We start from the raw sequence: 10,791 nt of genomic DNA, 5'->3' as shown, positions 1-10,791 counted from the left end.
TCATCCCAAGGGACTTTCCCTGCAGGCCTGAAAATTCCCAAATCTGAGCAGGAAATGGGCTGGGAGCAGGGACAGGCACTGGCCAGTGGAGGGTAAATCTGAAGACCGGGCCTCCTCTCTTCCGCATGCCTGTAACCCCTCCTGGATCCTGAGTCAGCAGGTTTGCAGGCAGCCCCCTAGCAGCTAGCCTAGCCTCTAGTCCCAACCTGGGGGAAGGGTACAGGCAAGGAGGCCAGCTACCTGGCCAGAAGGGAGGGGCTGTGTCCTACGATGGCGACAGCTGGAAGGCTCTGCCCAGTGTACCAGGAGACACTCCTGCACTCTATCCACGGATGATGTCAATACTGGCTGATACCCGTGCTCCCCCACTGGCTGCAAAACCCAACTCAGATTGGAAAGGGCCCTGGGCCCTAGATTTCCCTGGATTCTTTTGGAAATGCATTTACTGAGTGATTAATCACATTTGTCTGTACAGGAGAATTCATCTAAATGAGTTCTAGTAGGATGTGTCTATTAATTCTAATGCCAACATCAGGAGATTTTTCTTTCTTCAAGTCATTATGATTCAATGTGTTTCCAGTGAGGATGCTCACTCCTCCTTACTGGGAAATACGGGATATGTGGCCCGGAAGAGGTATCTCTTACCACTTGCCCTATGCACCCCTTGCTCCAGCCCCAGCCAATAATCTTATACCTGAATGCTTTTGCTTAGGCTCATGTCCCTGTTTGGAATGCTCCTTTCTCCACTTGGCTATAAGGCTGAAATCACGTCTCATCTTCCACCAGTAAAGCCTCCAGCAATTCTCCAGGCAATTCAATGGGTCCTTTTCTTGTGTTCCCACTTCACTTCTCCAGGGTGGCCCTGGTAAGTTGTTTGTCACCCATGCATTCTCCACATTATTTTAAAAAGTGTTTAAGATGGTATTGATGGTTATGGTCTGTCCCCACCCCTGTTCTAAGACTTCCTCCTAGGTGGCACCCATATTCACTCACCTCTGCTTCAATGGTATTTAGCATATAATAGGTACCCAGTTAAAGGCAGTCAAATTGAATTGAATGAGGCTGTTAGAGAATAAGTTGTTCATTTGATAAATCTGCACTGTGGCCACTATATGCCAGGCACTGTGCTGGACCCTGGGGACACAATGATGAACATGCTGACATGAGCCCTGCTCTTCCAGATGGAAGCTAAGGAGAGTGGGATGGTAGTGTGTGCTCAGAGTGGGGAAGGAAGGGAGAAACAGACTAGCCAGGGGAAGCAGGTTGACAGTTCATTTCCTCCTTGGGGAATATTCTTTCAAGTGGTCCCTGTACTATAATGATAACATGTTGACACCACACTTCTTAAAACTGATAAATTAGAGGAAGTAGTGTGAGAAAGATAAACTTGCAGATTTACTGATAAGGGAGGCAAATTTTCCTTTCTCTTTCCTTCACCAACCCACCCCTGTTCCAGGCTCTCTTACACTGGTGTTAGAACATAGCTCTGCCTCTGGAAGAGAGCAGTCATCCTCTGTGTTAGCACAGGCTTGGGGGCCTCCCTCACCTAGCTGAAATTCTTTACATACCCAGGTTTAAACCTGACTCCTCTACTTACAAGCTATTTGACCTTGACAACTCTGTCCAGTTATTTGCTCCATGACCTTATACTATTCTCTCTCAGCCTCGGTGTCTAAAAAATGGGATGTTTGCATCTGCCTCTCTTGGAGATGTTATAAGGATTGAATGAGATAATGCCTGTAAAGTATTTAGCACGGAGTCTGAAGATAGTAAATGCTATCTTAAATTATCATCATCTATTCACTCATGTGAACCTCAAGCAATGACATAACAGTGGTGGGAGTGGACTTGGGAGTCCCGATGCCCATTGTAGTCCCAGCTGCGCCATTCATTTGCTGTGTAACTTTAGACACATCCCTTCACCTTCTGAACCTCTCTTTCCTCGTTTGTACAGACCTTCACCAAGGGGTGTTTGTGAGGTCAAATGTGCTGACATATGCGAGTCTCTAGGGCAGCGAACACATAGAGAAGGGGCTCAGTTATGAAAGAGCCCTTTGGAAGTGTGGGCTGTGGAGCTCTGGCAAGCTCTGATTGCATGGAGCTACAGAGAGATGGGCGAAGTCCTTGATGACCGTAACCCCCCACCTTGCAATTGGGGACTTGGGACTTGCAGTTGTCTCATCTCTGTTACCTTAAAAGGAGTGATCATGAGTCTACTTGACCCCAATCAAGTATTGCCACTAGACATGGGGATATGAAGACAGGAAGCGCTACAGCCTGAGGCTGCTGACCGGAGCAGCATCTCCTGTGCTTGCTCCTGCGCTGCGGCTGATTGGCTCCCACACTTCCCACACCTCTTCCCCTCCCCCCAGTCTGGCTGGCTGGCAAGTCCTGGCTGCATCTCAGGGCCAAGCCAGCAGGGTATTTAGTGCCTATCTGCATGTGGCTCCTTAGTACTTCACACCCACACAAACTGGGATGTGCCCATCCATGGCTAGGGAGTGATGGAACTACAGAACTATAGGATTTTTCTACCCCATGTTACCTCACCTGAAGTAATAAAGGGCCAGATAGGCTAAGCCACGTCCTCCAGAGTCACACATGAATTGGCACATTCCGAGGTGGGGACTTCAGGAATGAGTCTGGGCTGTACATCTCCCCCTTGTTAGAGGGGTAGCCATCCTCCCTGCTGACTACCGGTACAGTCATGTCCGGGGCCAAGTCCTAGGGGAGGCATGAAGAATTTGGAACCATCTGAGATTTGGGGTTTCAATGATTTCCTAATGTAGGGTCATCAAGAAAGCAGCCCTCAGCTGACCCTGGAGGAGGGTAGAAGGGAGCATGGGAGGGATACTACTTGCCAGAGGAATGACCCAAGGGAGGGAGAAGAGAGATTGAAACAAGGAAATGAAGATGGATGGTAGGAGGTGGGAGGGAAGCTTCATTTGCTGGTTGTAGAAATGTCATTTCCTTGAAATTATTTGACAGGCAATTTCCCCTTGAGATCTTTTCTAGGGAATTGACTTCTGTTACAAAGGACTTGCTGGCTTTTTTCCTTTCTTTCTCTTTCTTTTTTTCTCTTTCTCTATTTTTGCATTCCTTCCTCCCTCCCTCTTTCTTCCCCTTCTCCTTCTTTCCTCCCTCATTCCTTTCTTTCTTTCCTGCTTTTTTCTTTCCTACTTTCCTTCTTTCTTTCCTTTATCCCCCCTTTCATGCTTTATTTCTTTTTCCCTTGCTTTTCCCTGTCTCCCTCTCTTTTCCTCCCTTTGTTTCTTTCCCCCTTCCTTCCTTTCCACCTTCACTGTCTTTCTTTCTTCCACTCAGGTAGCCCTATGGCTCTTTAGGTGGTAGACACAGCAGCCTGCGATGTTTAGAGCTGCAGAGGAAATGGTGCTCTCCTGTCATAGTGCTGCAGAGAGCTCCGGAAGGTAGGAGCCCTGACTGACCAGGTTCAGCAATGGGCCATCGTAGCCCGGCCTACTCACCTAGGTCCTTTGCCCTGTCGACTATCCTTTTGATCATGTCATCGCCCATCTTCAAGGGGCAGGGACAGCATGAAGGGTAGAATCCTTGGACTGAGTGTCTCTGTCAGTTAAATGGGAATGGTGGCTCCCAGCCTTCTGACTCCCTAGGGCTGCTAGGAAGACATTGTGTTTGCTAAACTACCAAGAGCCAATATTTAATATTTTGGAAAACTACTGATATTTGTTGAGACCATCCCATTCCTTAGCTGGAGGAAAACCAGCTGTCCCTTTGCCCTCAAAGCTGGCTTCAGGGTTCATGCCACAAGGAGCTTTGCCCTGGAGGGCAGGCCCTGCCACCAGGCTGATCTGCATCAGTGCCCAGCTGCTTTCCCTTGCCCTGAGCTTTCTGCCACTGACAGGCCAGGCACTGTCTCCTGGACCTGGACAGGGCCATCTCACTTAAGTTGCTCTCATGAACTCCTCAGAGCTGATAAATCTAATCCAGAAATTAAGAAACAATTTATCCACAATGACGTTTGGCTTCCTGAATGCCCTCCCTACCCCCCTAAAGTCACAACTCCTTAGCTTACACCCTTCTAGAATGAAAGTTTCTAATTTTCATTGGAAAAAGAGAATCACGAAGAGGACACTAGGACATTTCTCCCACAAAGAGGGACTCAAGCAACACATCAAGCCCATTTCCTACCCTTGACCCAGTGTGACTTCAGAGCAAATGAGGCAGAGAATTACCTGAAAACAGAACGTTAGACCCTGTGCCATCTGTAGTCATCTATGGAAGAAAGAAATACTTTTTAGTGCCTGCTGCATGCTTGGCCTGTTCTGGTCCACACTCAATTGAATTGCATGCCCCTTGTCCCAGACCTGGGTGGCATGGCATCTGGTTGGTGGTGCCCATCTCGTATCAGCCAGGGACAAAGAAACCCTTTGTTTATCCCAGCTTGGCTTTTGATCTGTGCTTATGCCTGGGGCACATGGAAAAAAAGAAAAAGAAAAAAAAAAAAGAATCGCCTGCCCTCCCCTGCTCACAGATGGCCAGGAACAGAAACATCAAGGGACAACCTAACATGAGGCAATAAGAATGATGGTGGAGAAATGTCCCAATACCCCAGGGACCCAGAGTGGCTGGGCTTCTGAAATCACTTGAAGGAAATCAGAAATCTGGAGCATAAAAAAGACTGGGGATTGAAGAGATCAGCTGGGGTGACAGACCTCCCTACTGCACCTATGTGATTTAAGGCTATTCCTTGTCTCGGTTCTGAAGTTGGTTTGCTCAGTGCCAACTGGGAAGTCCAAGAGAATACTTGGACACTCCATAAGGGGCCAGGCTGGGCAGAGCTTGTGGAGGAATGTGAGTGGGGACAGAGCACCTTCCTAGGATTGCTCATGTGAGGGAGGAGAGGCATGGGTGACTACTAATCAGCAACCTAATCTCTGTGGCTGCCCTAAGGTTCAGGCCAGGGTTCCAGCCAAGCCCCAGGCCTTTCAGTAGTATGATTAATCTTCTTTTCATTGGCTGGTTTGGGAGCACTTCTTCCCCTGGGGTAGGAGGGATCACACCAGTCTCTTGGATGGAGTGTACAAGTAAGAGCATTAACTCTGCAGTTAAACTGCTTGGGCTAAAATCCCAGCTCTGCCTTTTGCCCTGTCCGTGATCTCGGGCAAGGTATTTCATCTTTCTATGCCTCAGTTTCCTCATCTGTAAAATGTAATTAGTAATGGCACCTTCCTCACAGGGTTGCTGTAAACATCAGTTGAGTTATAGGTGTAAAACACCTAGAACATTGCCTGGAATAAGGTAGGTACTGTGGAAGGAGTACAGCTATCATTATGAAATGGCTGGTGGAGCAGAGAGGGCATTGCACCTGTTGTCCAGTTAGCACCACCCAGGTTCCAATAAAGGCAGACTCCTGAGTGGCTGTGTAATCCCTCCTTCCTCAGGGAACAATAGAGGTGAGGGTGTCACATGGCCAAGGCTGGCTCCACTCAGGTAAGCTCCTTCCAGATTCTGTTGTGGGGAGAGCCCCTGTTCCAGGAATGGCAAGGATATAGAGTGGGGAATTAATTCTGGAGCTGAGAGGAGTAGACAGGGTCTGTGCTCCCAAATCTCTGAGTTGATGCCTAGAGTAGGATGCAGGGCTTCTCAGGAGACCCCTCCCTTCCCCTAACCACATTGGCCCATGTAACCCGCACCCACCAATCAGTCCCTTCACTAGAAAGGCCCCCCGCCTCCTGCCCACTCCCAGCGGGGTGCTGGCCCCCAGAGCAGCTGTGCACTCATCATGGAGCAACCTTTTTTCTCCTTACAGGGCAAGAGCCTGGGGAAGAGTCCAGGCAGGGCCATGACATGGCACAAGGACTCTTTGGGGTTGTTAGGTTAGAATTCTGCTCCTGGAATAAATTCCTTCTATGACACGTCAGTGTCCAGCTCTATGCTAGATGTCACTGAGGGACCAAAACTATATGTCCCCTTCCTCCTTGCCCTGGTATAGCAGAAGGAAGATAGGATTTGGCTTCAGCTCAAATCTTGTATATGTCATTTAGCAACAGGGAGCACTGGTACATCACTCGAACCCTCCACACCTCATCTATAAAATCGGGATTATCATAATTTTGGCCTCACGTGATTCAGGAAAGGATCCACTTAGAAATTTACTGTATACTACTCTATAACCTTGGAAGACTCATACCAATGTTGGCTATCATTAGTGAAGGACTTTGTGTTTGACATCAGAGAATCTACATTCTGCTACTTTCTAGTTATGAGACCTGGAGCAACACAGGAACATTTTTGAGCCTCAGCTTCCTTATCCATTTTTTAAAAATTTTTATTTATTTATTTATTGATTGCAGTTTTTGGCTGGGGCTGGGTTTGAACCCGCCACCTCAGGCATATGGGGCCAGCGCCCTATCCCTTTGAGCCACAAGCGCCACCTTCCTTATCCGTTTAGTAACAATCATACTACACTACTGGTCTCAGAGTGTAATAACAAGTCAGTACAGTTTATAACCAGCCCTCGTGGCAGAGTGGGTGCCAGTGACTCTTGCCTTCTATTATTCGTAGAAGTGACGGTAATGATATGATAGAAGGAACTCACTACAGGGCAAACCAGGCTCACACACGTCTTGTACTCCACTCAGCTGCAGCTCCCTGTGCTATAATCACTCAATAAATATTTGCTGATTGACTGAGGATGATCAATCCTGGACTCCAGTGCCAACGTTCCTTGAAAAGTTGGAAACTTCTCCCCCTCTCTGGCCCTGGGCCTTTTCTAGGAGAGAGGGAACAGCCTGGTGTAGAACCCCTCCCTTCATCCCCAGCTTAGATCAGATATTTGCTTTCCTTAAAGCTCATAAAGTACCATTTCATTAAATTGTGTTTTCACTTACGCAAAAAGAAGTGTCATGCCAAAGGTATTTTATTGTGAAAAAAACAGAAAACCATAGAAAATATATTTTTAGAACACATTAGAAATCATGTTCCAGCTCTCCCTTGAATTTTAAAAATAAAATCAAGGAGCATACGCCTAATTTTTTAAACCGACTTAAAAGAGGGTCTTCCTAGACCTGAGTTTGGGGATCCTAGACTATGGGCTCATGTCTTCTTTGATACTCTGCTCCCCTAAGGAATTTCACCCCTTCTTGTTAATGGGAGCCAGGACTTAGAGGAAGATTGGACAAGTTTCCGAAGGTTGCAGTCTCAGGGAGGAGGCAGGCTTGTAAACAAACTCGTCCCACATGGTGCAACAGCACTGGATAGGAGTTAGGAGGAGGTGCGTGGAGTGGGAAGAGAGCCAGGAGGGCTTCCAGGAGGAGGAGAGCCTGGAGCTGTGCTGGCAAAAAAAACTGCATGCAGTGCAATAGTGGGGAAGGAGCCCTCCAGAGAGAGGGAATAGCTTGCACAAAAGTCAGGAGGGGTACGAGCAGTCTAGCAGCCCTAGGGTAGTATAATCACTCAGGGATTATTGGAGCTAGGGAGGAAGACTAAAGGAAGTAGGAGAGAGGTCAGCCCAGCCATTCTTCAGGTGTCTGTGGGTCATGCACATGACATTTGACCTTACCTTGAGGACCCCTGATGAAGCTGGGGGGTGGATCAGAGCCATTCACTCAGTGAATGTTTTCCAAGCGTAGGGCACTGTCCTTAGATTCCTAAGATTTTGAGGGGACCCAGAGACACATAGATGGTACTGCATGGGTTCTTGTCCTCAGGAAATGCAACATCTAAGTGAGGAGATGGTGGAGTGCCAGAAACTAAGCAGGTTTATAAGCTAAAAGGAAGGAGTCCACCCAGGGAAAGCCTAAGGAGATGGAGAGACAGGCCACTGTAGGATCAGGGGACAAGGACATTGGGGGTAAGATCAAGGATGCAAGGGGGTGGTGGGTGGGGACAGGAGAGAAGTGATATTTTGCCTTTGAGGTTGAAGATGTAGGCTTGGCAGAAGGAAAGAGGCTCAGGAGACGAGGTGCTGTGGAGAGAGAAGTTCAGGTGATCGGGGAGGTGTCCAGGTGAGGAGAGAGGACGAAGGCCCAGGGAACATTCAGGGCGTCTTTCAACAAAAAAGACAGATGATTATTGGGCACTGAGCAGGGGACCAGTGACAGACAGGAACCAGCCTGCCTATGGTTCCCGCCCCCAGGAGCTCATGTCTCCTGTCCGATCTGCTCCCCTGTCCACCCTTCCCATGTCTTCTTGTTGGAATCTTCTTGTGGACATCTTTAGGGCATGTCTGAAATGTCCCCTCCTCGGGAACCCTCCCAACAGAAATGTTGCCTCCCTCCTGTGTCCCCAGGGTGCTTCGTTCTCTTGTGTTTGTGTCTCCCTTCTAAAGGAACATTCCTTACCCTTCCCTAGATGATGACAGCGGAGCCAGCTTTGATCTTTCACAGAATTATATTCACTAGGTGCTCAAAAAAGGTTTGTTGAATGAATGAGTGAGTGAGCCCAGGTCACTGCCCCTGACAGAAACATCCTATCCCCTCCTTTGTTTTCAAGCTGAGCTCCACTTTTCTAGCCCACTGTGGCCTAACCCAGGGCTGTCTGCTGGGTCACATGCATGTCATGGGTTCTCTATACTTGGGTGAGGTCATGGGTTCTGGCAGGATACCAGAGCCATGGTTGGAACTCCTATTGGAACCAGCCAGCCAGGTATGAGCAAAACCTGGGGGGCTTGTCCGGGCACCCCAAAGTCTCCAGAAACCTGAGTGCATATAGGATGACAGGGCATCAGTCAGGCCTTCCTCCCTCTCAGTCTGCCTTAGCCTTCCTGTAGCACAGGCACCCCATCAGTGGGCTCTGTGGCTCCACCCAGCCACTGTGTGAACATTGGCACTGTTGGCAGCCTTGTCCAATGCCAGGGTCTTCTTCAGGGTAGTGCCAATCTTTTACTCCAGACTCATCTTCCATTATACACCTTATGTCTCGCAAGAGTTGGATACACATCCACTGGAGAAGTCTTCTTGAATATTCACCCTGTGCCCGGGGGGGGGCAAGAAGAGGGTGGGGGGTCAGGCACATTTTTCAGGGGAAAAGATGGGTGCACCAAGGAAAGAAGAGAAGGGGCAGGAGGGGAGGATGCTGCAGGCAAAGGGAGCAGCAAGGACAGAGGGAAGAGGGCTTGGTACCGTGAGTGTGAGCACAGAGGGTTGGAGGGGAAGGCAGGCAGGGGCAGGGCCATGCAGGTGTCACTATTCCCCTGTCTCTACTTGTGGAAATAGACTTCTCCTGATGACACCTGTCAGCTGCCACGTCCTCCAAGAATTCCATTTCTCCAGCCTATTGGTCTCATCCTCCTCAGAACGCACTTTATATCCCTCTGATGACTCTTTTTCATGTTCTAGCTTCTTCTTGGCTTTTTCCTGTACCCACCCTTTTATCTCCACTAGACTACAGCAAGGATGTGGCATTTTAATATCCTGCACAAATATTTAGTGAGGACCTACTCTGGGCCAGGTCTTGGGTACTGGGATACAGCAGAGAATGAGATGGACAAAAAGAAATACCTAAGTCCTCTCCCAATGACCCTGTCCTTCTTTCAGGCTTCCCAGTGAGTCATAAGCAAGGAATCCGTGCAAAAGGAGGGTAGTCATCTGGTGCCACTTACTGTGTGACTTTTGGCAAGTGGCATAACCTCTCTGATGGGGAAAGAAGTCACTCTTCTTCCTTCCGGGTCTTGTCATGAGCAAATGTGATAAGAAATGTGAAAGTCTTGGTGAACATTCAAGAAGCCTCCAAAGGCCAGACGCTCAGGGCTGGAGAGGCCTTTCCACTGCCTTCCACTAGTACCAGCACCCTCCTTCCAGAACATGCTGTCAGACCAAGCCTCTCTACCTGGGTGCGGCTGACCAGCTCAGCTCAGCTCAGCTCACTGCCCCCTCCAGCTTGCCCCATCCTCCTCGCCAACCCCCAACCCCTTTTTTGGCATTTCTTATCAGCAAGGGAAAGCTTCTAGCTTTCTAGGAGGCTTCCTGTGTAGAGCTGTGGTTTTCAAGACTACAATTTATCCTCTAATTCTGGAGGACCTACTTCTTGGTTTTGCTAACCTCTGAGTTTAACTGTATCCAAATTCTAACATCAAAAGTTTGTATAGTTCTCTAACATGTTCAGTGAAGCCCCTAGAAGCCAGAGCATTTTTCTGTGGAACTACGTAAATAATAAAAATTTTGAAAATGATAATATGTTTAACGTTAAATTACCCTTTCCTGTGTGGAATAGGGGATGACCAGATCCTTCATTCTCTTGCAGATAAGCCGTAGCAACAATCAACAGTTTAAGAAAAATGTTGGGACCTCAGGTCTTAAGTGGAGAATATTCTACACTCCATCTTCAGATTGCAGGAGGTTGTGAGACTTTGTTTATGTTTAGGGGTGGGGCTCCTGCTCTAAGGAACAGAATTTGGAGTTGGGCTGACCCTCACAGACAATGGCCTGCGTCCTAGGGATGCTGCTGGGTTCCCAGCCACTCTGGGCTTGTTATTTCCCCTCCTCCTTTCCTCTTTCCTGTGCTGCCCTTCGGATGCCAATGGCTAGCCAGAGGCGCCTTCTCTCCTCCTGGTCATTCTCAGGACAGTAATGGAACATGGTAGCTAAGCAGGAACAAGGCCCAGAGTAAGACCATCTAGGTTCAAATCCAGCCTTTGTGCTTACAGCTGTGTAACCTCAGACAAGCTCTGTGCCTCAGTTGCCTTATTTGTAAGATGCTGATGACAATAGACCTGACCTCAATGGTGTTGGTAAGGATTAAATGAGTTAACACAGAAGTCACAAATCTTCTCTGTAAAGGGGCCATACAGTCAATATTATTAGTGCTTTG

General features: G+C 48.4%; 1 pseudogene; it reads left to right on the top strand.

Moving 5' to 3' along the window:
- The first annotated feature begins 4,336 nt into the window (after positions 1–4,336).
- On the top strand, positions 4,337–4,460 carry LOC128587055 (uncharacterized; annotated as a pseudogene).
- The last annotated feature ends 6,331 nt before the right edge of the window (positions 4,461–10,791 follow it).

The sequence above is a fragment of the Nycticebus coucang genome, chromosome 5 (assembly GCF_027406575.1).
Source record: "Nycticebus coucang isolate mNycCou1 chromosome 5, mNycCou1.pri, whole genome shotgun sequence".
Classification (NCBI taxonomy): Eukaryota; Metazoa; Chordata; class Mammalia; order Primates; family Lorisidae; genus Nycticebus; species Nycticebus coucang.
Note: the sequence above shows the minus strand (reverse complement) of the source record. Positions and strands in the feature narration are given on the sequence as shown.